Source organism: Protopterus annectens, chromosome 3.part0, assembly GCF_019279795.1.
Source record: "Protopterus annectens isolate FY-2018-M chromosome 3.part0, PAN1.0, whole genome shotgun sequence".
Taxonomy (NCBI): domain Eukaryota; kingdom Metazoa; phylum Chordata; order Ceratodontiformes; family Protopteridae; genus Protopterus; species Protopterus annectens.
The window spans coordinates 1338079439-1338106473 of NC_056731.1; the positions used below are offsets into that span (position 1 = coordinate 1338079439).

Sequence of the window (27035 nt, forward strand, 5' to 3'; positions counted from 1 at the left end):
TTTGCAAAAATGAATGCAGGCTCCTTCTGAGCCTGCAGTTTCAGCTTCTTTACAGTACTGTACCTGGAAGACTGCCTTATTGCTTGCTTTTACTTCTTAAGAGGGTTTCTGACCTTCAGGCCCTTTTTGTTTTTTTTTCCACAGGAACAAGGTGTCCCTTTGTACTAATCCTTCTTTTATGCCCAAGGTTGTTAGAGTTGTCCTTGAATCAGACAGTACAACTTTCTTCCTTTTTTCATTCTCCTCAGTCTATTAGTGAGAGGTTATGTATGCTTTGGATTCACACAGACAGCTCAGGTACTATTTGGGTAAAACTAAGGCCATTCACAAGTCTCACCAGCTTTTTGTTTCTTTTGTAAGCAAATCATCTCCTCTTGGATATCCAAGGCCATTTCTTTTTGTCATTCTTTTCATAACAAGTGTCTACTTCCATCAGAGCTCATTCCCCTAGGGCTGTTGCCTTTTCTGGCGCTTTCTTCAAGGGTTTGGACACCAGTTCCATTTGTGAAGCTGCAACTTGATCTTCAGTACGTACCTTTACTAAGCATTAAAAACTAGATATTTTTTTAGGGCCAAAGCCAGTTTTGCTAGTGGCATCCTGCATAGGTTTGTTGAAAGCTCTTTCCACCTCCCTATCCTTTTCTTGAGCTTTTATACTCTCTCCCTAAGGTAACAAATACTGCAACAATAACGTAGGGCAGATAAAGTAGAGTTGTGTAAAATCTTGCTATAATTAATGTCCTTGTCTTCACTATTGCAGTATTTGGTCCTTCCCTCCACCCCCTTTTTCATTTGAGTTTTGATTTGGTTACCCTCCTGGCTGAGAGTTGCCATTTTCCGTCTGCATTTTCTTCTTCTGGATATGCATAGCTTCTGTTGTCCTAAGGAGACGTTTTTGTCTTCTGGGACCATTCTTTTCTGGGTAACTGTGTCTATACATTACCTTTATGCCCTGCATCCTGTACATGGCGCATACGTGTGATGTATGGGTCACACAAGATGTAAAGGTTTTGGTATACTGTCTGGTCATTGAGCTGTCCTAGGCAGGAGATCCCCAAGGTGAAGGGAACTGAAACACTGAAGAGAAAGACATCTGTTCTAGTAAGATTATACACAACTGTACGTTTTGCATGCAGCAATTTAAATATACATACTGGCATAAATCTAATATTCTGTTTGTAAATTTTCCTTTTTCTGTCAAAACTCAGTTAACATTGCATTACCATTTTCTCATAATGAAATATTTTTCTTTTATGTTTAAGTTTAGATGCTGTCTCTGCAACAGTGTTTTATTAGTGTTACTTTTCTTGGCATGTACTGTGAGGAGTTTATCACATTATGTGAACTTGTTTGGCATTCAGTATGTTATGGTTTTGTAATTTAAAAAAAAAAAAAAAAAAAAAAAGTTTTTTCACACCCTTGATATTCTTCTTAAGGGAAACTCCTTACACTTTTGTTGGTAGGAGATTTTTGTGTAGTCATGCTTACTTGGGATTTCTGCTGAGTACCAGGCATGTCCATTCATAGATGTGGGGATGCAAGCCAAGTTGGGAAAGTGCATATGAAAGAGGCTGGCAGGTTTCAAAGTTAAGCACAATAAATGTGTTTATTGCCATGGCTTTGACCACAGCTTCACCTCCGGTTACATTTTCATGGACTTGAAGCCCAGGAATGTAAAGGCTAGAATGGATGCCATAGGTTCATAGGTTTATACTAGGCTATCTGCCCTAGGGCATTTATAAGCCTAGCCAGAGTGTGTTTGGCTTTCGCCACCCATTTAAAATTAATTTTGCTATTCCCTTTTTCGAGGTTAGTATACTGTGCCTCTGTCTAACAGTGACACAGAAGTGATACCCGGGGTAAACCTACGATCTCCCATCCACTCATCAAGATTCCTCTTAAAGAGAGTCAATGAGGGACTCTGCCTAACCTGAACTGGGATTTTATTCCAGAGTGAAGTGAGCCTCTGGTTTATGAATCTGTCCCTCCAGCATGTCCTATTTATTTTAGTGCTGAGGTTCAAGTCCCTCGAGCGCATAGCTCGATGGGATTTGGATTTTCTGAGGTGCAGCATGTCCATTAATTCCGGGTTGGACATGGCTTTATACGTCAAGCACAGATTGCCTCTGAGCAGGCGGTATGCCACTGAGTAGAGATGGAGTTTCTTTAACTGGGCAGCATATGGCATCTGTTTGAGCCCTTTGATCCTCTTGGTGAGGTACTTTTGGGGTCTTTCCAATTGCTGCAGGTGTCTGGTAAGGTACATTCCAAAAAGAACATTGTACTCAATTATGGGCCTGATGAGGGATGAGTAAAGAGGCATGATGACCTCCCCTGATCTAGATGTGAATCCCTTCATGATTAGGTAGGCTATATAAAATGTTTTTCTAACCACTTTGGCCATGTGGTTGTCAAATGAGCGATTGCTATCAACTTGGGTCCCCAGGTCCCTAATTACTTCTTGTGTACTTAATGGATTACCACCTATGTGGTAATTTGTGGGCACTTTGTTTTTGCCAAAGGGGATGACTATACACTTTGTGGCGTTTAGCTTGAGGCCATGGCTCTGGCACCAGTTGTCTGTTTCTGTGAGGCCCTTTTGGAGGATGCTTGTGTCAGCTGGAGAGTCGATTATGGTGCCCAGTTTGCAGTCATCTGCGAACTTGGTCAGCCACAGTCCTTCCGTGTTGGCCTGTACCTCCGAGAAATATATACCGAACAAGAGAGGTCCCAGGACTGAGCCTTGTGGGATGCCACTTGTAACTGGTTTGGAGTCTGACATGGCTCCAGCAATTCTAACCATGTGGGTTCTGTCCTTGAGCCAGTTTGCAACCCATCTAGTGACATAGGGGTTTATATTTAAGCTGGTGAGCTTATCTATAATGCCCAAGTGCGGCATTGTATCAAAGGCTTTTGCAAGGTCCAGGTAGGCTGTGTGGACCACCTTCCCCTCGTCAATGGCCTTGGTGACTGTTTTAAAGAAATCGACCAGGTTTAAGAGGCAGGATCTGCCCTTAACAAAGCCGAACTGGGTAGGATCCAGTGTCTGTATGGCCCCAATATCTTTATTTATGAGGTCCATGATGATCCTTTCCATAGCTTTGCAGACCAAGCTAGTCAGGCTTATGGGGCGATAGTTTCCAGGATCCATTGAGGCACCACCTTTATGGAGAGGGACCACTGTTGCTGTACACCACTCTTTGGGTACATTTCCTGTAGTAAGGCTGAGATTGAACAGTATTATGTTTGGGTTTAGCTCTTCTTGGAGTTCATGTAGGACGCAGCTCGGGACACTGTCTGGTCCCATTGATGATGTGTTTTTTGTTTTGGAGAGGGCGGCTCTTACCTGAGCATCTGAGATGTCAGGGGGGCAGCACTCTGCTGGGATAGATATTTGCCCTTTTGGTGGGGGGAGGGAGAAGTTTGCGCTGAACCTGTCAACTAGGATGTTGGCAATGTCTGTGTGTCCGTGTATTTTTTGTCATTTTGGACTAATTCTGAGCATATCTGGGAATTCCCACCCAGGTTCCTAACATAACTAAAGAAAGCCTTGTGATTATCCTTAGTGTCCTGTGCAATTTTTCTCTCGAAGCTGGCCTTAGACGATTTTATGAGTGCCCGTAGTTTTTTGCTAATACTGATCAGAGATGCCTTCCCTTTTTGGGATTTTGCTCTATCATGTAGTAGCTTCCTCCTTCTATTGTATAGTTTGTTTATGGCTGGGGTCCACCAGACAGGACGTCTGCCTTTGGAGGATTGGGTCTTGTTTTTATTTGGGATTGCATGATCCATGCATTCCTGAAGGTGTTTGCGTTTATAAAGGATCCTGCGGTCTGGGCCGTATTTTCCACAGGCCCGGGGGCTTTGAAGGATTCCACCTTGGTTTTGAGGAGTGTGAAATTTGCTTTAGAGAAGTTTTTCACTGAGGTTTTCTGGGCAGGGGGTGGGGTCGGGATGTGAATATCCAGTAAGATTAGTTTATGGTCTGATCTTACCAGTGAGGGATACACTTCTGGTCTAGAGCATAGAGTCCCCATGTTGGTGATGATCAGGTCCAGTATGTTTTCCCCTCTTGTGGGAGTGGTAACAAATTGTTCCATAGCATTTGAGTTTATAAATTCTAGGAACCTTTGGGCTAGGGTGATGTTCTTCATCTCACATTGCTGCAGTCCTTACTTATGGGTAGTCCGCTGTCCTCGGTCGGCCCGAATACCAAAGTATTAGGCTGACGTCGGTCATGGCGCCTAGAACTGACATCAGAGCGTCAGGGTATAAAAGTGCATGACCGACGTCATATCCTCAGTCTTTTTTGCCGCATGGTCCGATGCAGAAGCAGCGTTGCAAGTGCCGTTCGGCGTTCTGAGATTTTTCGAATTCGAAGTTTCAGACCGATACCAAGTTGGGCTAAGTACCCCGTTGGGGAGTATTTTTTGTTTTTTCTTGCCTCAGTTATTTACCGGATGTCAGAAAAAGTGAATAATTGTATTTCTTGTGGGAAACAGATACCGCATAGGGATTACCACTCGCTTTGTATACCTTGTTTGGGACCGGAGCACGACGTAGTAGGGTGTCGGTTTTGTGCTAGGTTCAATAAGCGCACTATAAAATGGAGATTAGATTGCTAGGTTAGTCTTTGGCAAAGGTGTAATTATAATATGCCATCGGATCCTCCGGCGCGCTTCCACTAAGAAGCGCAAAGACAAATCTGTAAAGCTTAGGCAGGATGATTCGTCCGTTTCGGACGCCGGTCCTTTAGAGGCTACAGGGGAGCAGGTGGACCCGGCTGAAGTTCCTGTTGAAACTCAGGGGGAAACTTTGATTTTGCAAGAGGTGGCCTCTCAGGAGTCAGGTCAGGCTGAAGGGGCCTCTCAGGTTACTATTCTCCCTACTGTAGCTAGGGTGGTTAGGCCTTCTGCTACTATCTCTAAGGCTCCTTCTAAGGGCAGGTCTGTTTTGTCTTCCTCTGGTGTAAGTCCTGGTTCCTCAGGGTCTGTGCCTAAAAGCACATGCTTAAAATGGCAGAAGATTTGATTACTTTAATTAGGGGTTCTATGCCCCCTCCTGATAAGAGGCCCAGGGTAGAGACAGAGTTGGAAAGTTTGGAACAGGCCTCAGATGATTCAGAGTCTTCTGTGGAAGACATGCAAGATTTTCCTACTTATTCGGATTCTGATGCAGAGGTTTCCACTCCTTCTGCTTCTCCCCCTGAGGATTTTTCATTTTCAGAAACTTTACATTCCATGAGGGAACATTTTAAGTGGGAAGGACAGGATTTCTCTGATTCCCGGAAAAGGCTTAGGGAATTCTTGTTTCTACCACAGTATAGGCCCTTAGCTATTCCTCCAGTTTTGGATGTTGTTCAAGATGTTTTCTCGGAGGCTTCCCTTAATCCAGATTCTGTGCCTCCTGCGCCAGTCAAACCGGACAGGTATTACAGGGTGCCTGAGGCTCATAAGTATCTGTATAAAAGTCCTAGAGCAGACCCAGCAACCATTAGTCAGGGGCCTAAGGGTGTTAGAGCTTCTGTTGTAAAAAATCTGGTTCCTCTAGATAAAGAGGCTAGAGCTTTGGATAGATGGGGTAAGAAGGTGTATACCTCTTCTACGTTGGCAATGAGGGCTTTAAATTGCCAGTTTCATATGTTGAAATATCAGAATTTCCTCCTTTCTCAGCTAAAATCTAAAGTGGATGCTTTAGCAGAGGGTATAGAGTGTAAAGAATTGCCAGATTTGGTACATGTCTCTGAACAGGTGGGAAAGCATTCTTTGCAGTGTGGCTTTGATGCTGTACAGGCTTCTTCTAGGGTGGCGGCCACTGGTTCAGTTATTCGAAGGCACGCCTGGCTTAAGGATCAGAATTTGTCAGAGCATGTTAAGACTAGAATTCTGGATGCTCCTTTACAGTCTGAAGTTTTGTTTGGTCCTCCTGTGGAGTCTGTATTAAAGAAAATGGAGGACAAGGCTAAGTCTATGCAGACTGTTAAAGATTTTTTGCAGGTGCAACCTCCAAAGTTTAGTAGAAATTGGCCTGCTAAAGGATGGACGTACCCTTCTTCTGATTCTCAGTTTAGGGGCAGATCTAGACGTGGTAGGGGCAGAGCTCAGAGTTCCTTCAGACCTAGAACATGGAGTTCGCCTGCACAGTCTGCAGGTGAGGGCAGGGGTCAGTCCTTTCGTAAACAGACCCAATGACCTGCATTTTCAGCTGCCAGATTCCTCTTGACTGGCAGCTCCTTTGGGAGGAAAGTTAGCACTTTTCAAGCAAAATTGGCTTTTGGTCACCCAGGACAAATGGGTGTTGGACATTATAAACCGAGGCTACAAGTTTTATTTCCATACATTACCTCCTTTCAAAGGTATGCCAGACGTTCCTCCTCGACAAAGGATAGAGGCTCACAAACAGATTTCTTTACTTCTTCAAATAGGAGCTATACAGCCAGTTCCTCTGTCAGAAGTGGGCCTAGGATTTTATTTTCGCCTGTTTCTAGTTCCAAAGAAAGGGAACACATGGAGACCAATTTTGGATTTATCTATCCTCAACACTTACCTGGACATTCCAAAGTTCAAGATGCTGATGTTACAACAGCTTTTACCTCTGTTGGGAAAAGATCACTGGATGGTAACTCTGGATCTCAAAGAGGCTTATCTTCATGTTCCTATCAGGCCAAGTTGCAGGAGGTACCTGCGTTTCGAGCTGGAAATTTACATTATCAGTTCTCTGCATTGCCCTTTGGCTTATCTACTGCCCAGAGTGTTCACAAAGGTTCTGGCTCCAGTGATAGCCTTTTCAGGTTAAGAGGAATTCAGATTTATCCTTATTTGGACGATTGCCTGATTATTGCTCAAGAGAAGGACGAACTTCTTCATCATCTACAGTATGTGATGGCAGTGTTAAGATGCCTAGGGTATTCTGTGAACGAAACAAAGTCCAGTCTAGTACCCTCTCAAGACATGTGCTTTCTGGGTGTGAGACTGAATACAGCTTCCCAGATGGCCTTTTGACCCCGGACAAACAAAGAAGCCTTTCTCTTTATTTCCATCAAATGTCTCTACAGTCCAGGCTGACTGCAAGGACAGTCCTTCAAGCCTTGGGGTTCATGGCATCTTGTATTCTGGTGCTTCCCAATGCCAAACTGCATATGAGGAAGCTTCAATGGTATCTCAAAATGTATGGACACAACACTGCCAAGATCTAGACACTGTCATTCAGATAATACCTTGCATTCAGAAGGAATTTTTGTGGTGGGCTCAGGAATGTCACCTAAACAAGGGACTCTCTGTGACCCGACCAGAGGCGAGTCAGATTCTAACGACAGATGCCTCGGACAAGGCTTGGGGAGCACACCTCAATGGAAAATGGGTGCAAGACACGTGGCCTGTCAGACTTCAACATTTGCATATCAACTTGAAAGAGATGTTAGCAGTCCAGTTTGCATTAATGGCTTTCAAGGATTTACTTCATCCAGGTCAGGTGTTGATTCAAACAGACAACACAACTGTCATGTGGTACATCAACAAGCAAGGGGGAACCCATTCATACCCTCTTTGCAGGCAAGCGATGATTTTGTGGGAGACTGCTCTCAGTTTACAACTCAATCTTCAGGCAAGGTTTCTGCCAGGAGCACAGAACTCCTTAGCAGATGTGTTGAGCAGACAAATAGTGGATCCTCACGAGTGGAAATTGGATCCTCATATATTCCAGCAGTTGACAGTGTTATGGGGGACTCCAGACATAGATCTGTTCGCTTCTCCACTAAATTACCAGTTGCCAAAGTTTTGCACAAAAAAGTTTCATCACACAGCTTGGAAGGTGGATGCTCTGTCATTCAGTTGGAGCAATCTTCATGTTTATGCCTTTCCACCTCTGCCTCTCCTTCCCAAGGTACTCTTGAAAGCCAGACAAGTCAAGCCAGCCATGATTCTGATAGCACCGGATTGGCCTCGACAGCACTGGTACCCACTTCTGAGGAGTTTAGTGAGGGAGCCTCCATGGCCTCTACCTTTAATTCCACATCTTTTGTCTCAGGAGGGCAGTCACTTCCTCAATGTCAGGATTCAGTCTCTGCATCTAACAGCCTGGTATATTCTGTTCTAGACCCTGGAGGGTCTCACCTTCCACAACAAGTTTTGAATGTTATTTTGGAGGCCAGAAGGCCTAGTACCAGGAAAGTTTACGCGGATAAATGGAGGAGATTTTTTATTTGGAGCAAAGCAAAGGCATTTGATGTTTCCAAGCCTAATTTAAGTGCTTCTCTTCAATACCTTACTGAGTTGTTGGACAAAGGTTTGTCTTTCTCCTCTATAAAGATTCATGCTGCAGCCATTTCTGCTCACTATGATTGTGATCCTCCTTTATTCTCTCATCCTGTGTTTAAGCAATTTCTTAGAGGGGCAAAGAACATAAGACCCCCGCGTAGAGCTCCTACTCCTGCTTTGGGATCTCAATTTTGTGTTGGAAAAACTTACTCTACAACCTTTTGAGCCTGCAGCTACTGCCGAATTAAAGTATTTGTCATGGAAGACTGCTTTTTTGTTGGCCATTACTTCTGCAAGAAGGGTTTCTGAATTACAGGCCCTTATGGCAGTGGAGCCTTTCCTAATTTTTCATAAGGACAGGGTATCTTTGCGTACTAATCCTTCCTTTATGCCTAAAGTGGTTTCTAGTGTGGCTTTAAATCAAACTATTCATTTGCCTACTTTTTATGCAAATCCCCAAAATAAAGGGGAGAAGATTTTGCATACTTTGGATATTCACAGGCAGTTACGTTATTACTTGAGCAGAACCAAGGAGTTCAGACAAGTCTCAGCAGTTGTTTGTTTCTTTTGCTTTGGGTTTTCAGGGTAAACCTGTGTCAAAACAAACTATTTCTAAATGGATTGGGAGTTGTATTTCTTTCTGTTATTCCCATCATGGTAAGGAGGTTCCGCTGGAGTTAGACCTCATTCCACTAGGGCTACTGCCACTTCTACTGCCTTTCTAAGAGGGTAGCTACAAAGATATTTTGGAAGCAGCTACTTGGAGTTCAGTACATACTTTCTCTAAACATTACCACCTTCCTCTTTATTCTAAATCTAGGGCTGGGTTTGCCACTGCAATATTACAGGGCATTTTAGCAGCCCCTAATGCTTTATGATATTTCCATCCTCCCATTCCCATTGCTTTGGGATTCTACCCATAAGTAAGGACTGCAGCAATGTGAGATGAAGAACATAGTACAGTTTTGTACCTACCATAAATGTAGATGTTCGAAGATCCACATTGCTGCAGTCCAATTTACCCTCCCTCCTTCCCCACTGCTGTTTGTTATGGTTCTATAGTTTGGGTGGTGGTTGTTGTTGGACATGCTTTTGGGAGGTATTCTGTTTTTGGCTGTGGCCTCTATGTTTAGGGCCTTCTGACATCTGGGGCAAGAAAAGACTGAGGATATGACGGTCATGCGCTTTTATACCCTGACGCTCTGATGTCAGTTCTAGGCGCCATGACAGACGTCAGCCTAATACTTTGCTATTCGGGCCGACCGAGGACAGCGGACTACCCATAAGTAAGGACTGCAGCAATGTGGATCTTCGAACATCTACATTTATGGTAGGTACAAAACTGTACTTTGGAGCTACAGTAATGCTCCCAGTCTATGTTTGGGTAGTTGAAGTCGCACAATATAATGGTGTTTGGAGAGACCTTCATATTTTCCAGTGTTCTCAGGAAGGCCGAGGTGGGTTCCTGGGTGGGTTCCTGGGTTTGGGAGGGTGGTCTGTAGCAGTCTATAAACTGGAAGGCAGTTTTACCCACTGTTAGTTGCACATGGATAGTCTCTGATGCTTCGTGCTGTGCCACCAACCTGGAGGTGTGGGTATCTTTGACGAATATTGATACTCCCCCTCCTGTTGTGGTTCGGTCCAAATTTTGGGGCTGAAAAGCATGGTATGAGGTATAACCTGGTAGTGCTGGGGTGCTCTCGGGAGCCTTGAACCAGGTTTCTGTTACTGCACAGATATCGATGTTCTCCATGCTAAGGAGAGCTTCGAGTGCATGCATCTTGAGGTTTAGACTTCTGGTGTTGAGTAGCATTACTCTTAGTTTTTTATCCCTTGTGATGCTTATGGAGGTGGGTTTGTCTTTTGAGCCTTGCCTAAAAAAAGGCACTGGGTAGCAAGAGCCTTTGCCAATATCCAAAAGCCCAGGGGTGACAGGTGCAAGCCGTCCCTAGCGAAGCATTGTGGCTTGTCGAGCATGTCATCCCAGGCTGACAGGCATTGGATCCCCTTTGAATGACACCAATACTTAAGCCAATTGTTGAAATTGATCATCTTGTCTTCATATCGTGGCATCATTCTTGGTGAGGGTAAGATGCTACTCAAGGTCAGGGTCATACCGGCCTGGGCTACATGCTCAGCGAGCTCATCTATGTCTCTTTTCATGTAGTCCAGGGAGGTACATCTCAGGTCATTCACACCAGCATGGACAATGACCATGTCATATTTGTACTTGCCTTGGAGTGACCTGAGTGCTTGTGTTATGTGGCGGATCCTAGCGCCTGACAGGCAGCTCACCGTGACCTTCTCCTTGTTCAGCCTGGTGAGTGGGATGTCATTGTGCCTGACGATAGTCACCTATTACAAGTGTATCAGGTGTGTTGTTTAGCTTTAAGGGCTGTGACTGTTCGGCACACTGGCTTTGTGAGCTACGTGTTGCACGTGTTTTGTTTTGGGGTAACGGTTGCTTGGGTGTCTGCCTTGGAGGTCCCTGCTGCTTAGGCAGATTTTTATTTAGAGCCTCCGAGTATGTTTTTGTGTGTTTGTGTTTGGTTTGCTGTCGTGGTAGGTCTATGTGAGACTGGAATTGTAGTGAGTGTGTATTTGCCATCCTCCCAACTGCACATCTGCAAGCTCAATGAGGGCATAAAAACCCACTCGAGACTTAAATATTTTGCAAAACAAAGAAAATGTATAGATATATCAAGGAGAATGACATTTCTTTCCACATAAAACAAAGTACTTCTCTCAGACTATTAAAACGTAATCTGGTGAATGGATGGAAACTTCATATTCAATCTTGACTTAGCACCCTTGTCAGGCACGAAGTTGGGCAACATGTAAATGTCCTGCTCATGTCAATAAAATACAAGGGCTAAAAATCTTCATGGGAATGTATGGATAGGCTAATAAACCTCTTCATGGATTAATACCCTAGTAAGTATCTATGAACCTATGCTAAACCTAATAGAATCACTGTTGCAAAAGATGTTGAAATTCAATTCTTTAGTGTGTGGCAACTTTTTCACTGAATGTCAGCAGGCTAAAAAGGTACAAAGTTTTACAAATGTCTGTATGGGTATATATATATTGACACATACAGCTTATGCAAAGAGATTCTTCTTGGAAAACAAGACACAATTCCAAATCCCTTACTCACCATCACATTTTTAAAGAACTTGGAAACCGTACAAAAACAAATCTACAAGGACAAAAAAAATTACTATAAGGCCCAATCTAGCCATCACTCTAATCCCGAAAACTTCCAGAGAACTGTTAACTCTCCTTCACCCCAGAAGCCCTCAAACTCCCAATTCCTACCCTAACAAGTCAGCACAGGACACCGCCTCCCTCCTCAACCATTACTTAATTGATACTAGCCATAAATTGACCAATACTGACCAGAGCAACAACTGTACTATCCCTCCCCCAAACACCTTCTAAAAAAACCCTCTTCTCTCTTGAACCTATCCTCACCACTTATATAAAAATCTCAACTCCAAAAACTAAAACCATGTTCTCCTTCTGCTGATAATCTACCCCCTTTCTCAAACTTGCAGACAACTCTATAGCCTACCCCCCTATCTTCCTCAAACTTGCAGCTGACCTCTGTAGACTATCCAGACAGTACGTCCCGGTACTCAGAGTAGTTTTTCGACGCCAGGGCTGCCGGCGCGCATGGTCCGGCGAGTTTAGAGTACTTTTGCAGTGACCTGCAGATGATTTTCCAAGTTTTTCAGTCATGGTTGGCGCCTTTATGCTGGCACCTGCTCCGCAGCTTTGCGTTGATGAGATTTGGTAAAGTACCGCCAGCAGCGCAAGTTGGTATTTGTATTTCCTAGTTTAAACCGATTTTGGGTGCGACACAGAGTGCAGTAACGGTGCTAGCCAAAACACGACGCTGTTTTTTCTTCGGCTTGTTTGCACCTGACCATAGTATGTTAAGGCATAGTTTTGATCTTGCTAGCCCGGGTAATATCCGTTGTTGGTTAAGAGCTGAAGGCAGGGGTAAGGACAGTTCTTGCCAGGCTGGAGATTGCAGCAGGTTATCATACATTCCGTTTGGGTTGTGGCTATGCCAGAAGTTGTTTTCAGGAGCTGCTGTTCTAGTGCTAGCAGTCCCGTTTTCAAGTCGCCAGGAGTCTAAGAAGAGAGAGTTGGATATAGTACGAAGAGGCTCAGGAGCTTTCTCAGCCGGTAGGCTTAGTCTAGGTCCTCGCCAAGTAGTGCGCCAGGTTCAGGCAGGAAGGTAGGCTGTTCTAGGTCGGTCTAGGCAGGTTTCTGTTGCCCAGGGGTCTTGCCCCTCTTCCTGGGTTTGGGGATCCTTTAGTTTCTGTGCTTAAGAATCTAAGCTCAGCCTCTTCTGATAGGCTTAAGGCCTTTTTTGTTTTGTATTCTCCCTCTGATGTAGATATGCCCCACCTCAGAAGTGGCCTAGTTCTGAATTCCAGGTTTTAGTTAGAAACACTCTTCAGGGGCGGCAGAGGTTTCCTATGAATTCTCCGCTAGAAACATCATTCACAGAAGATTTTTCTCCTGGTGGATCTTTTTCATTTCAGTTCCTCCTATTACTCATTCAGGATGTGAAGAATTGGGGAGTTGCAAGAGCTTCCTGAGGCTTCTTTGACGCCTGATTCTCTTCTTTGTCAGTTAGCAGCTTTCCTTCTTGAGGATTTTCTTCTTTGAAACTCATCTTAAAAGGCTTGAGCATCTTTGTTTTGCCCCAGGATATTTCCACTCTTTCCTCTGCTTCCTATAAGGAATGGGTGGTTGCTGATCTCATAGCTTCTTAGAAGTTCTCCTCCTGCCGATGTTTTGCCTTTAGAAAGAGTCAGAGTCTTCTCATAAAGCTGAAAGTCAAAATTGTGGTAACTCTGAGAAGAAGGTCCAAAATCCCTCTTGTCTGGGGTGAAGAAGAAAGTTAATACTAAGGTGGCTTAAGGGTGAATAGGTTGGGATTTCTTAAGGTTTGGAAAGGTGAGAATATAATTTCACCGAGTGTTAAATGGTGTGGATGCTTCTTTTTGAAATCTGAAAAAGAAATAAGGTGCTTTATTCAAGTGGGTGAGGAAACAAAAGGAAATGCATGGTTGAAGCATCAGAATTTGATGTTGAATTGTTGATTTCAAATGTGGGATGTCCTTTTTGGTCTGGTTTCTAGGCTGGATGGCAGCATGGTTGGGTTCGCAAAATTCTTGATATGTTCTTTGGAGAGCCTGTGGGTTGAGTTTCCTGGAGGGTTGAGGGGATTGTTTAGTAGAGCTGTGCTTTGATATTTACAGTGTGCTCCTCCTTTGCAGTTACTAAGCAGACTTGGAATAAATTTTTGAGAAGGAAAAAGCTTTTTATAGCTGAGCATAGCCTTTGGGAGTGCAGAGTGCTCCCTTTATATTAGGAAATATCCTTGCGTGGGGGTGTGACAGGCAGGGTCTTCTGGAGAGTAGGTAGGGCAGTGGTCTCTAGAGTAAGTAAGGGCTCAGGAGTGGGTAGGGGCCGTCAGTCCAAGGTGGGGTCTTATCCTGACCAGTGGACCAGGTCAGTCCAGTGTCTATTGGTGCTAGGACTGCTGCTGGCAGCCCTCAGGGGGCAGAGAACTGGGAGTTCAAAGAACCATTGGATTTAATCATCAAGCCATTGTGATTGGGTGGAGATTTCTCAGCACACAATGAGATTTCAGCTTTTTGCCACATGTTCCCCTTTGTTTCTCTATGGAGGCTCTTCCTCCCCTTTCTGTTCCTCTCCCAGAAAGAAAATTTCCAGAGTGGGCTTTTCAGAAAGTTGCTCGGTATTGTTCCTCCTTCGTTCTTGCTTCCGATTCCAAAGTGTCAGAAAGGGTTAGGCTATTTATCCTTCTCAAGAACAAGAAATTCATTTCTTAGACCTCACACTCACACCTTAGCCTACCTCACCTCTGCAACAAATGGAGACCTGGATGTTTTTAGGAAATCTCACAAGGGTAACTATACCTTCAAGTGGCAAGAAGAATTGGTTTACAACAACTGGAAGCTTGTCTTCTTTCTCCCCTATAATGGAGGTTATCTGATCTCAGTTCTTTATTGCCTCTTACTGATCGACTGGTATTTTCTTTTTATCTCCACACAATGCTTCTAGGCTATCTTCAGTCTTCCATTGCATTCAAAAAGGCTCTCCCATTTTATTTATCGCCTGGATCTCTTCTGCCTTTGGAAAAACACCACCATCTACTCTTTCTCTAGTCACACAAGTAAATGATAGCTTAGCTTCACTTGTGAACGAACAAGTAAAGTCTTGTGTACCTCCTGCATTATGTGTCTTCGTGAATGTGACTGCTTCAGTGACTGCAGAATGCCTTTTTCAAGCTAACAAAAGAAACTGTCGAATACAGATCTCCCTCATAGGTCTCCTCAAACTGTCACTGTTGCAAGGGACAGCATGCCCATCAGCCTATGTTATCGCAGTCCTCCTGACTTCCTAAAACTGCTGCCAAGGATGCAAGTTGTGTATGGGTATAGCAAAGTGGGTGGACAGACAACTTCAATCACATATGAGACAGCATCACAATCTCAAAATGCCTTCAATCAAAAACTGCAAGCTCAGATTTGCACAATCGTCTATCAAAACTGTGACTCTCCAGGGAAAGTGGAAGCGTAGTCAGGATTCTAACGGTACCCCTTCAGGACACTGCTTGGGGTGTTAGGCTCAAATGGTCACAAGACAAAAGACACTCTGCAGACAGTACATTGCTTCTTCAGTCTTAGTGTTGAACATAGCAGACACAGCAAGCATCATAGCCATCATACACAAGGGACTGCTCAAGATGTTCCTTCCTACAGAGCACATGATGTACATATGGGAATGCAACCGTCATAAGCAACAGGATTTCTTTACAACTAAATTTTGGTACATCTGAGTGGGCGGCACCCTACAATTCTATGGGAATATGCAAATTAAGCCTGCAACTGAAGGAAGCAAGAAAGGTTCTAGCCAGAGACAGAAGATCCTAGCAGATTTCTGCCAGGAGCAATGTCTGTGGATCAGGCTTGATTTTGAATTAGGGGAACTCCAGATTCACTAAATTTAAGCAGATCTGGCTTCCATTCACATAGATCTCTGGAGCACAAGAACTTCCACAAGTTCATGTCTTGACTTGGTCACCACAAACTAAACCAACAGCTTGGAAACTGGCAAGGTGCAACTCAGTTCAAAAAGGTATTACTAAAGGTGCCCGTAAAGGCCAGCTCCTGGACTGGTATTATGATTTCCCTTTCTTATAATTCAAGCACCAAACACCAGCACTCCAATTCTAAGGATTCTTCAGGTCCAGACAGGCTGCCCTTGAGACTGGCCAACTCCTCTGTAAGGTCCAGTCATCTGCTCAATGTCAAGCTTCACCTCTCATTTCTCATCTGTCAAGTCAATCTTCATCTCACTTGTTAAAGTATGTCTCTTCTCAAGTCTCAGCGTCATCTTTAATCTACAAAGTGAACATAGAAGGCCTTAAGCCAGGGCAAGGTAGGTTGCAAAGATGGAAGAGATTTTTTTTTTGGAAGAGATAGGTTTAGGCTTTACAGTTGAAGGAGAGTTTGGCTCTTCAATATCTTAAAGAATTATATTTCAAGATTCAACTGGAATGATTTTCTTCCATCTTGATTTGAATGACAGCTCTTTCATGCTGCAGCAATTTCAGCTATTTATGATGTTTTCCTTTCTTTGGTTTTTTGATCCATGTAGCAATTTCAACTTAGTAGATTTGTTCAACACCTTTGTTTGCTCACTTCCTTTGTTCAAGCAGTTTGGGAGAGGGTAATTTTTACTTCTGCAGCTTAAGCTACACCCTGCTTGGGATCTTGAATTTGAATTTTGGGATTTGTGTGGCTTGCTGCTTTGTTGGCTGCTACTGCTGAAAGGTTGTATTAGTTTTCTGCCCAGGCTGCTTTTGAGTTGACCATAAGTACTGGGAGGATTTCCGACGCATCCTTCCCTTTTTAGGTTCTAAGTGGTTTTCTAATGCTTTTTATTCATCCTTAGTTTTTTTCTACCCTTTTTTTAATTTGGCACTAAATAGATTGGGAAATTCAAAACTATTTTTTGTCTATTTTTTTTTGAGAATTATTTTAGGATTGTTTAGACCAGATTTTTTATTTAGTCTCAGCAGTTATTCAAGGCAGTGTTAGGCTTTTAACTGCAATCTGTATTCTTTACCTTTTTCTTCTTTATTTTTATATTGCTTTTGCATTGCATTTTGTTGGTATCATTGGTGGATTGGCTTTTTCATTGGATTATTAGGCCTCATTCCACTACTTCCAGCTGGGGCTTCAAATCATTCTAAGGGGTGGCAGCTAAGGATTCTGAGGTGCATACTTTGGAGTTCAGTACTATACAGGCTCATACTCTCTCCTCTATCATCTACTCCTAGACTTACAGTTCCTTTGCCTTGCCTGTTACACAGCTTGTTTACAGTTCACTGTTTACTACTTATTTTGCAGCCTCCCCTTACCTCTCTGCTCCTCAGATCTTCATCACTGCAGCAAGGGAAGGACTGCAGAACAGTAGAGGAAACATAGCAACATTTGTGTAGGATGTCGAAGGAACCCTGTTGAGAAGTTCTTTTTGCCTCCTCCTTCCTCCTCCCTCCCCTCTGTGTGTCAGTGGGTACATGAGGTGATTTTTTTATATTATATTTTGTATATATATATTGTTATATTTTACATGTTTTTGCAGTGGTTTTTTTGTTTTTTCTTTTCTTTCTTCTGGCATCTGGGGGGGCAAGAGGAAAATGACGTCGTCACGCGATTGCACGCATGACGACCCTGACTAAACGTGGGTATTATGACATGACCGGCGGCGATCCTTCTGTATTCGGGGGGCTTGGGGACTGCCGACTACTACCAATTTGTCAGACTGCAGCAAGGGAATCCTCGAACATCTACATTTATGGTAGGTACAAAACTGTACTTTTCTATACTTATCAAGAGATCAATTCGTGAAGCTACTGTTTCTGATATCTGGAAATCTTTCTATGCAATACCCCTGCACAAAGGATGCAACTCCACTGATCCATCTAACTTTAGACCCATAGCTATTCTCTTTCCTCTATCAAAAATCCTCAAAAAATGTACACACAATTGCTCGAATTTCTTATCCAAGAAGACCTTCTGACATCTACCAAACATGGTTTCCATCCAAGCCATAGTACTTCTTTTATCTTTCACTCATACAACATCTGAAGCCCGTGATAACAAACTTGTCTCATATCTATTCATAGACCTGTCAAACCCCTTCAACATGGTATTCCATTCTAAACTCCTAACCAAAATTAGTCAACCTCAGTCTCTCAGCTTCCACTCTTGAATGCAGTCTGTTTGAGAGAGCGCTAGAGAACCAGTCTGTCAGAAGGCATTCCTCCTGCTCCCCCTTCCTACCCATCCATACAGGTGTTCCCCAGAGCTCCATCATGGGACTCTTCTATTCAACATTTTTACCAACAACCTCTATACATCTTGCTATCTCTCCACTCTTATTCAGTATGCTGTTGATTCTACACTCATGTCCTTTTCTGAAAGTAATACTTCTGCATTTCAGTCACAAGAAACTTGCCATATTTATCTGTCATTCATATGTGGCGTTGACAGTGACTACTCTGGTGCTTCATTAAGGATGCCTCATTCCAGGCCTGAGGAGCCAGTGGATATCCCACAGTCTGCTTGGCTTGAGGATGCCATTTTCAAGGAGATGCTTATTAAGCCCCACCCCCTGCAGATAGGTCTTAGAAGAGCCAACAACTGCTGAAGAATCCCCACCAGAGGCCATCATCTCATAAATCTCGAGCACATTTTCCCAGACCCAAGTTTTTGACAGACATCTCTGATGCACATCCACATTGCCAGTAGAAATGCTTCTCATTTAGAAGGGGAATAATGCATGCCTGTTGCTGCTACTGCAGATTTGGATGAAGATGAATGCCCTTCTGAATACTATGCCTGTAAAAAAATGTTCACGTTCAGAACCCAGGCCTGCATTAGATTCCTTACCTACCTTTGCAAATGCATCTACAGTTTGGTTTTCATTAGCACAAGGATTTTTGATCCATCAAGGTTGGCAGTCAGTGAAAGCCAAGCCTTACATTTCTGCTGAACACTGTGCAAAATGTAGCAGAGGCACTACACCTGTTTTAACCAAAGATGCAGTCAAAGTAACCATGATCATGAACAGGACAGCTTTAGCTTATTGCTATTAGATGCCCTCCTCTGTGCATTATACCACCACCCATGAGGGTTATGTTAGAACCAGACTTACTGGATAGCTTATTCTTTGGGTATGTTTTACTTCAGGCAAATTGGTTGCGGACATACCATTTGGAATTTGGTGTAAAACCACAATATAAGAGGATACTGGATGTAGCAGCAAATCAAGAGCTCCTGGAACACTCCAATTATTGTATCTCATGCTGCAACTGGGGATCATAGAATTTGTACCAGTGAGCCAAGAAGAAAAATACTTTGTATGTTCCATACAAATCAATGGAATTTGTGGAAACTATGTACAAAATAATGTTGTTTAAGGGATAGCAGGAACTGAGCAATTTATGATGTCCTTCTATTCTAATGTTGCAGTATTAACGTGTGGGAGATCCTCCATCCCAAGCGTCCAGACTTCCATTCAGCATATAACAGTGTTAAGCTACTGCAAGTACTTTGGACATTGCATGTATGGCTTGTCGAATGTCAGCCATTAAAAGGACGTCCGTGCGTACAGTCCTCAGAACTTCTCTGCCACCATTTGGAAAGCTTGACTCGTATGTAGGTCTGCTGTCTGTTTCCATTTTGCTGCTTCCAGATTTCAGATAAGTGCCCCATTGGGGTTTACATTTTTTATTGCTACTGCCTTTTTTGTTTAGGTCATCCAACCTAGGCACATCCTCAGAGGCAGTGCAGACATCTGTATCGGATGGTCAAGGGGAACCACGGCTTGTAGTGTCAGAAGGGTCTGGAGATGTACATCAGATTTTTGTAAGGAAAGAGGCCCCGGTGTCAGTCATTGAAAGCAGGCCTACGTCTGGTCCTTCCACTTGCTATCAAGCAGAGGTGCATGTTAAGAAAAACAAAAAACTAAGCATCTTCCAGCTCCTAAGTTGCCTCCGTCAGATTGGGATACTTTTTCACAGGGATTGATTAAGGCTCTTAAGCCTCCTCCTGCTATTTCTGCTCCCTTGTTTACTGCTCCTGTTAGAAGGGTTAGAGAACAGGAGTTTTCAGAGGATGAGCCTTCATCTGAAGAGGATTCCTTGGTATATTCAACACAAATGACTTCTCTTTTAGAATATGCTTCCCCTGAGAACAAATCCAATGGTGTAGATTCTTCAGCAGAAGAAATATATTTTGGGGAAACTAACAAAAAGATGATCATTTTTTTAAATGGAACTGCTTTCAGGTTTTCTGAGGTGCAAAAAAGATATTATACAAATGAAGTCTCCTCCTCCTGCTGTGCCACCTGTATTGCCAGCATTTTGAATGCTTTTTCCTCTGCTTGTAGGACCCCTGATTCTCAGGCTCCTGCACTAAAAGGCCTGACAGATTTTATAAAGTGCCTGATTCTTTTAGATTCCTTTAGAAATAGCATTCAGCTGATCCTACCATGGTATTCATAGCTTCATACAAATGTTCTAGTTTATTACCTTTCTCAAAGCTTCTTCCTTTAGATAAGGAGAGCAAGATTATGGAAAGACTTGGGAAGGTTTACACGTCTGTCACTTTAGCTTTCTGTGCCATTAACTATCAAACACACATGTCCAGATATTCTTTGGCTCTTACTTCTCAGGCCTCTCAAGCCTTTCACAGCTTCCAGATTCTGATATTAAAAATCAGGTTATGTCCCTTTTAGGAGCTGCTTCTCAAGTGACTCATCACTCCATCAAAAGCAGTTGTGATGCAGCAGAAGCATCATCTAGAGCATGTGCCTCTGTCCTTAGAAGGTATTCTTGGACTGCCTGATGACATCAAAGCAAAACTGTTGGATGATTCTCTGGATAACAGAGCTCTTTTTGGTATGCAGCTGCAGACTTATGGAAAGGAACATCAGGACTTGAAACGCATTTTTGTGTCACCTGTCCGTAAATTTCACAGAAATGTTCCTTCTAAATCCTCTTTTGTTAGGAGACCTCCTCCTCCTTCATCATCTTCTCCTCCTCCTCCTCCATATCATCCGTCTTTGTCTTCTTCATTGTTGTCTTCATCTTTTTTTCCAGGACTTAGAAGACCTCCCCAGCCTAAAGCTTCTCTTTCAGGTTGTTCTCCTGAACAGCCTTTTCCAGAAAGGCCAGGTAGTGAGCAACTTTCAACCACTTCCAAATCGTATTCCTCTTTCTCTTTGTCTATCCCTTTCTCTCTATTTGGGCAAGTATAACTCTAGATTCCTGGGTTCTGTTATCCAACACAAATGTCTCATGACTTGGAAAAAATCTACCTCTTTTTCAGGGACATTCCTCAACCTCTTCCAAACCAGTTGAATTTGTTTCCACAGGTTATATAGGATTTGCTTACTGAAGGAACAATTTGACATGTTCCTCTGGACCAAAGGGGAAGGGGGTTTACTCAAGAATGATGTCCTTCAAGAATGCAACTGCAGTCATAACATGTGGGTTGTCCTGCCTCAGACAGCCCTCGGTCGGCCGGATTCCAAAGTCTGGGTCCGACGTCGGCTGATGTCGCATTTCCCTCCGACGTTAGAGCGGCTGGAGTACATAAGCATCAGCTGACGCCATTTTCTCCAGTCTTTCTTGCCGCGCGGTGCCCGAAGCAGAAGCAGTTCGCAAGTGCCGGTCGGTCAGCTCCTGTATTCTACGATACCAAAGTCATCAAAAAGCTAAGTACCCCGTTGGGGACCTTTTCTTGCCTCAGCCGATGTCAGAAATTACTGAAAAAGTTAACAATTGTCTTTCTTGTGGTAAACAAATACCTCATAAGGATTTCCACTCTTACTGTCTCCCTTGCCTGGGCCCAGACCACGACGTCTCGGCCTGTGTAGCCTGTGCTCACTTCAACAAGCGCACTCTCAGGCGCCGGGCGGAGTTCGCTGAAGATTTTTTCGGTGATAATTTTGCTTACACCATGCCGTCGGATCTTCCGACATTGCAAATGCCCAAAAAGCGAAAAGACCGGGACCGACATCCTCGGCCCGCGTCTACCTCCGACTCCATGCCAAAACCTAGCGCGAGTGCTCCGGTTCCCTCTGAGACGGTCTCTACACCACTCAGAACCGAAGACACCGCAGTACCGACGACTCCGATTCCAGACATTACTCCGATGCCAGTTATAGATTTTCCTCCGGATACCGAAACCGAGGAAATGCCCGAGACCATTGCTGTAGACAAGGTCACTCCTGCACGTGGAGCTGCCAGGCCCCCTATGGCCATGTCTATTAAGGCCTACACTAGGGCTAAGGCAGCCAGCAAAACAAAGCGTATTATTTCTAAACCCTTACCTCAGCCGACTCCAGAGACACAAATTATGTCCATGGCTGCTGATTTGATTTCCATGATTAGAGGTTCACAGGCCCATCCTGAGAGAGGATCCCAGCCTCCTCCTGATAAACGGCCCGGGTTGAACCCTCTGACCCTACACATTCAGATGAAGATTCTGAGGGCTCTGTCCACTCTGATAGCCAGGAAGAGCTCTTCCAGACCTATGAGGACTCGGATGCAGAAGATTCCATCCCCTCGGCCTCCCCTCCTGAGGATATTTCTTTTGGGGAAGTTCTGCACACCATGAGAGAACATTTCAAGTGGCAAGGTCAGGAATATTCTGATTCTAGGAAACGCCTTAGGACTTTCCTTAAGAAGCCTCAGCACAGGCCCTTAGCTATTCCTCCTGTACTTGATGTTCTGGATGATTTGTATTCTGACTCTAGTGCTACCCCCGATTCTCTTCCTCCTGCTCCAACCAAGCCAGACAGGTATTACAGGGTCCCAGAAACTCATTCCCATTTATTCAGGGCCCACACTGCTGATTTGGAATCTATTTCACAGGGGCCTAAAGGAGTTTCAGCCTCCACCTCAAAGAATCCTTTGCCCTCCAACAGGGAAGCTAGGTCATTAGAGAGATGGGGCAAAAAGGTTTACACATCCACTACCTTATCTATGAGAGCTTTAAATTGCCTTTTCCATATGTTACAATACCAGGATTATCTGTTAGAAGATTTACAAAAAACATTAGCCACTCCTGAGCCTTTAGACAGGAAGACTTTGCAGGAAGCTGTACATAACACTCAGCAAGTAAGCAATCACTTCCTGCAGTGTGGATATGATGCACTGGAAGCTTCATGTAGGGCAGCTATGACAGGGGGCAGTCATTCGCAGACATGCTTGGTTAAAAGATCAACCTCTACCAGATCATGTAAAAGCAAAACTTCTGGATGCACCTTTGGAAAAGAACAAGCTTTTTGGTGCAAATGCTAAGGATGTGTTAAAGACCATCGAAGAAAAAGCAAAATCAGTCCAGACTGTGAAAGATTTCCTCCAGGTTCAACCCCCCCAGATTCAGTAGGAATTGGCCTTCAAAAAACTGGTCCTTTCCTAATCCAGAAAAGTTTCAAAGGGGTAAGAACAGACGTGGCCGAGGAAGAGGCCAATACAGAGGCCCTTACAGGGGACTACAATGGCAGCCAGGAAACCAAAGAAGTGACGCAGGGGTTTCACCTGCCCCACAACCACAATCTCAATGACTTTCCTCTATTACCGCCTACCAGGGAACAACTGGAAGCTCCCTTGGGCGGGAAATTATCTCTGTTTGCAGAGAACTGGCACAGACTGACAAAGGACAAATGGATTTTGGACATTATAGACCGAGGGTACAGGTTTCATTTTCATACCTTACCAAGAAAACAAGGCATGCCAAACCTGCCACAAAATCAGAGGGCAGAGGCTATCAAGCAAATCACTCTGCTGATTCGGATGAAAGCAATAGAAGGAGTTCCACAACAAGAACAAGACCAGGGATTTTACTCAAGGCTGTTCCTTGTTCCAAGAAAAGAATCTCAGTGGAGACCAATACTGGACTTGTCCGCATTAAACACCTTTCTCATAGTGCCAAAGTTCAAAATGCTGACTCTACAGCAACTCCTTCCCATGCTGGGCAAGGGGTCATGGCTGATTACTCTGGACCTCAAGGAGGCATACCTGCATGTCCCTATCAGACACAGCTGCAGAAGATACCTCAGATTTCTTGCAGGGCCAGAGCATTATCAATTCTCAGCATTGCCATTTGGCTTATCTACTGCGCCCAGAGTATTTACAAAATGCCTGGCTTCAGTAATTGCTCATTGCAGGCTCCAGGGTATACAAATTTACCCGTACCTGGATGACTGCCTCATACAAGCGGACGACAAATTGATGTTGACAAAAAACCTGGATTATGTCATACGATTACTTCAAGCTCTGGGATACACAGTCAACTTCCAAAAGTCAAGACTGCAGCCATCCCAGCAAATAATCTTCTTAGGAGCCAAACTAGACACAGCCTCTCAGATGGCTTACCTGACAGAAGACAAGCAAGAGAAGTTAACTCATTATTCAAAGGTCTAGCAAAACTAACCCTGATGACTGCAAGGAGATTCCTACAGGCCCTGGGTTACATGGCATCCTGCATTCTCCTGGTTCCATTCGCAAGACTGCACATGAGAAAGCTTCAATGGTACCTAAAAAGCATTTGGTCTCAACACAGCAACAACTTGGAGACAATCATACCACTAATTCCATGCCTACAAAAGGAATTCCTATGGTGGGCCTCGGTGAGCCAGGCAAACACAGGTATGTCATTCAAAAAACCACAGATAACACAGACCATGACTACAGATGCCTCAGACCTTGGATGGGGGGCGCACATGGAAAGGCAGGTGTATACAAGGACAATGGTCTCCAAAGGAAACACATCTGCATATAAACCAAAAGGAAATGCTGGCAGTAATGCATGCCATCGAGGCCTTTCAACACCAACACCAGCAAGGCCATTTAATGATACGGACAGACAACACCACTGTGATGTGGTACATAAACAAGCAAGGGGGCACCCACTGTTACCCTCTTTGCAGACTGACAATGCAGCTTTGGGAGAAATCGCTGAGCCTAAACATCCAGTTACTATCCCAGTTTGTTCCAGGAAAAGACAGTGTGTTGGCGGACAGCCTAAGCAGGAATTTCACAGATCCACACGAGTGGAGGTTACATCCGAAGGCCTTCAGACAACTCACTTCGACATGGGGCAAGCCAGAAGTGGACCTATTTGCCTCTCTTCTCAACCATCTACTACCAAAATTCTGCACAAGGACATACCATCCAAAAGCTTGGAAAATAGATGCCCTCTCATTCAACTGGAACTCCCTAACAATCTATGCATTCCCACCTCTGCCACTGATGACCTCAGTATTACTAAAGATCAAAGCAGAGAGACCCAAGGTAATCATAATAGCTCCGGACTGGCCAAGACAACACTGGTACCCACTACTACGGAGCATATGTCACACCAGGAGGTGGGCCCTTCCCCAATGGCCTCTACTTCTAACTCAGCACAACTTCGAAACAGCGCATCCAAATCTTCAGACACTGCAGCTAACAGCCTGGGAGATCCCATAAATAACTTCAGCCTATCTCTCCAAGGAAGTTCAGCGGATACTAACAGAAGCTCGAAGACCATCCACCAGAAAGGTTTACTTAGCAAAGTGGAAAAGATTCAGCAATTGGAATACCAGCAAGGGACATGATGCATCATTGTTGAACATCCCACTCATCTTGGAATATTTGGCAGATATGTTAAAGAATGGCCTCTCATATTCTTCCATAAAGATACATGCATCTGCTATTTATGCTAGATACAACACTGATCCTCCTGTTTTTTCACACCCTTTACTAAGGCAATTCCTCAGGGGAATCAAGAACATTAAGCCACCAAGAAAGGCCCCAGTGCCAGCCTGGGACCTCAATTTTGTCCTAGAAAAACTGACTCTACCTCCATTTGAGCCAGCAGCTTCAGTTGACTTGCAATTTCTCTCATGGAAGACCACTTTCCTGTTGGCAATTACATCAGCAAGAAGGGTTTTGGAGCTACAGGCCCTAATGGCAATACCACCCTTTATTATTTTTCACAGAGACAGGGTTTCATTAAGGACCAACCCTACTTTTATGCCAAAGGTGGAATCTAGGGTTTCTTTAAATCAAGCCATTCATCTGCCTGCTTTCTTCCCCAATCCTGAGAACAAGGGGGAAAGACTGTTGCATACCTTGGACATTCACAGACAACTTTGTTACTACCTGGACAGAACCAAGGCCAGTAGGAAGTCCGAACAACTTTTTGTAGCTTATGCCCCTGCAGTCCAAGGAAAAGCAATTTCAAAACAGACTATTTCAAAATGGATTGGACATTGCATCAGATTCTGTTATTCCTTTCATGGAAAGACTGTTCCAGCCAATGTCAGACCACATTCCACCAGAGCTACAGCCACCTCTACAGCATTCTTAAGAGGGGTGCCTACTAAGGACATTCTAGAAGCTGCTACATGGAGCTCCGTGCATACATTCTCCAAACACTACAATCTCCCTCTATACTCCAGATCCAGAGCAGGCTTTGCTTTGGCAGTCCTGCAGGGTTTGATTGCCACACCATCTTTTTCCTAGAGCATTCCTCCTCCCCCAGCTAAGCTATGATATTCTACCCACATGTTATGACTGCAGTTGCATTCTTGAAGGACATAGTACAGTTTTGTACCTACCATAAATGTAGATGTCCGATAGACATGCAACTGCAGTCGGATTTTCCCACCCTCCATACCCCTCTATGCCTAGGGTCCACTCCTATCCCTGTTTCTCTTAGCGGGGGATATCTGTTATGGTGTATTTGTTTTATTGCTCATTTATTTGTTTGGAATCCTGTTTTTGTCTTCCAATTTGATTACAGCCTTCCTTGGAGGGCACCTGGCATCTGGGGCAAGAAACACTGAAGAAAATGGCGTCGGCTGATGCTTATGTACTCCAGCCGCTCTGACGTCGGAGAGAAATGCGACATCAGCTGACGTCGGACCCAGACTTTGGAATCCGGCCGACCGAGGGCTGCCTGAGGCAGGACAACCCACATGTTATGACTGCAGTTGCATGTCTATCGGACATCTTCATTTATGGTAGGTACAAAACTGTACTTTTCTTGTGCCCACAAAGGAAGGTTGTTGGAGACCCATTCTGGACCTTTCCCATTTAAACACTTTTCTGAAGGTTTTTATTTTCCTCGTGCTGCCTTTGCAGAATTTGTTTCCTCTAATTCCTCCTCAGGCCCACATGTCCTTGCAGGACATCAAGGAAGCTTTTCTTCACATCCCTAGTCATCCTCTTTACCGGAAATTTTTTACATTTCTCTGTGGCTTCCTTGCACTTTCAGTTCTCTGCTTTGAGTTTTGGTGGTATCCACTGCCCCAATGGTATTTGCAAAGTATTTGGCCCCTGTGATTGCTTATTGCATGATCAGAGGTATTCGGGTATGTTCATACCTGGACAATCTCCTTTTTCTGGCTTATCTTTCAGAACACTTCCTTCAAAATCTATAGTTTGCCATTTCTCTCCTGCAAAAGTTGGGATTCACAGAAAATTTCAAAAACTCATTTCTTAACCCTTCTCAGGATCACATTTTCCTAAGGTACAGGCTAAGAATCTCATGATGGCTTTTCTTCCACCAGAAAATATTCTGTCTCTCACTTCCTTCTCCTAGAGTTTTCTCTCTCTTCCATCTCTTAATTGCCAGACAATTTCTCAGACTGCTGGGGTTTATG

At 44.0% G+C, this 27035-nt stretch overlaps 1 protein-coding gene across 1 annotated transcript in view; it reads left to right on the forward strand.

Moving 5' to 3' along the window:
• The window catches only part of LOC122796737 (desmoglein-2-like), a 1662953-nt gene that overhangs the window by 784674 nt on the left and 851244 nt on the right, over positions 1 to 27035 (forward strand). The window lies entirely within an intron of this gene.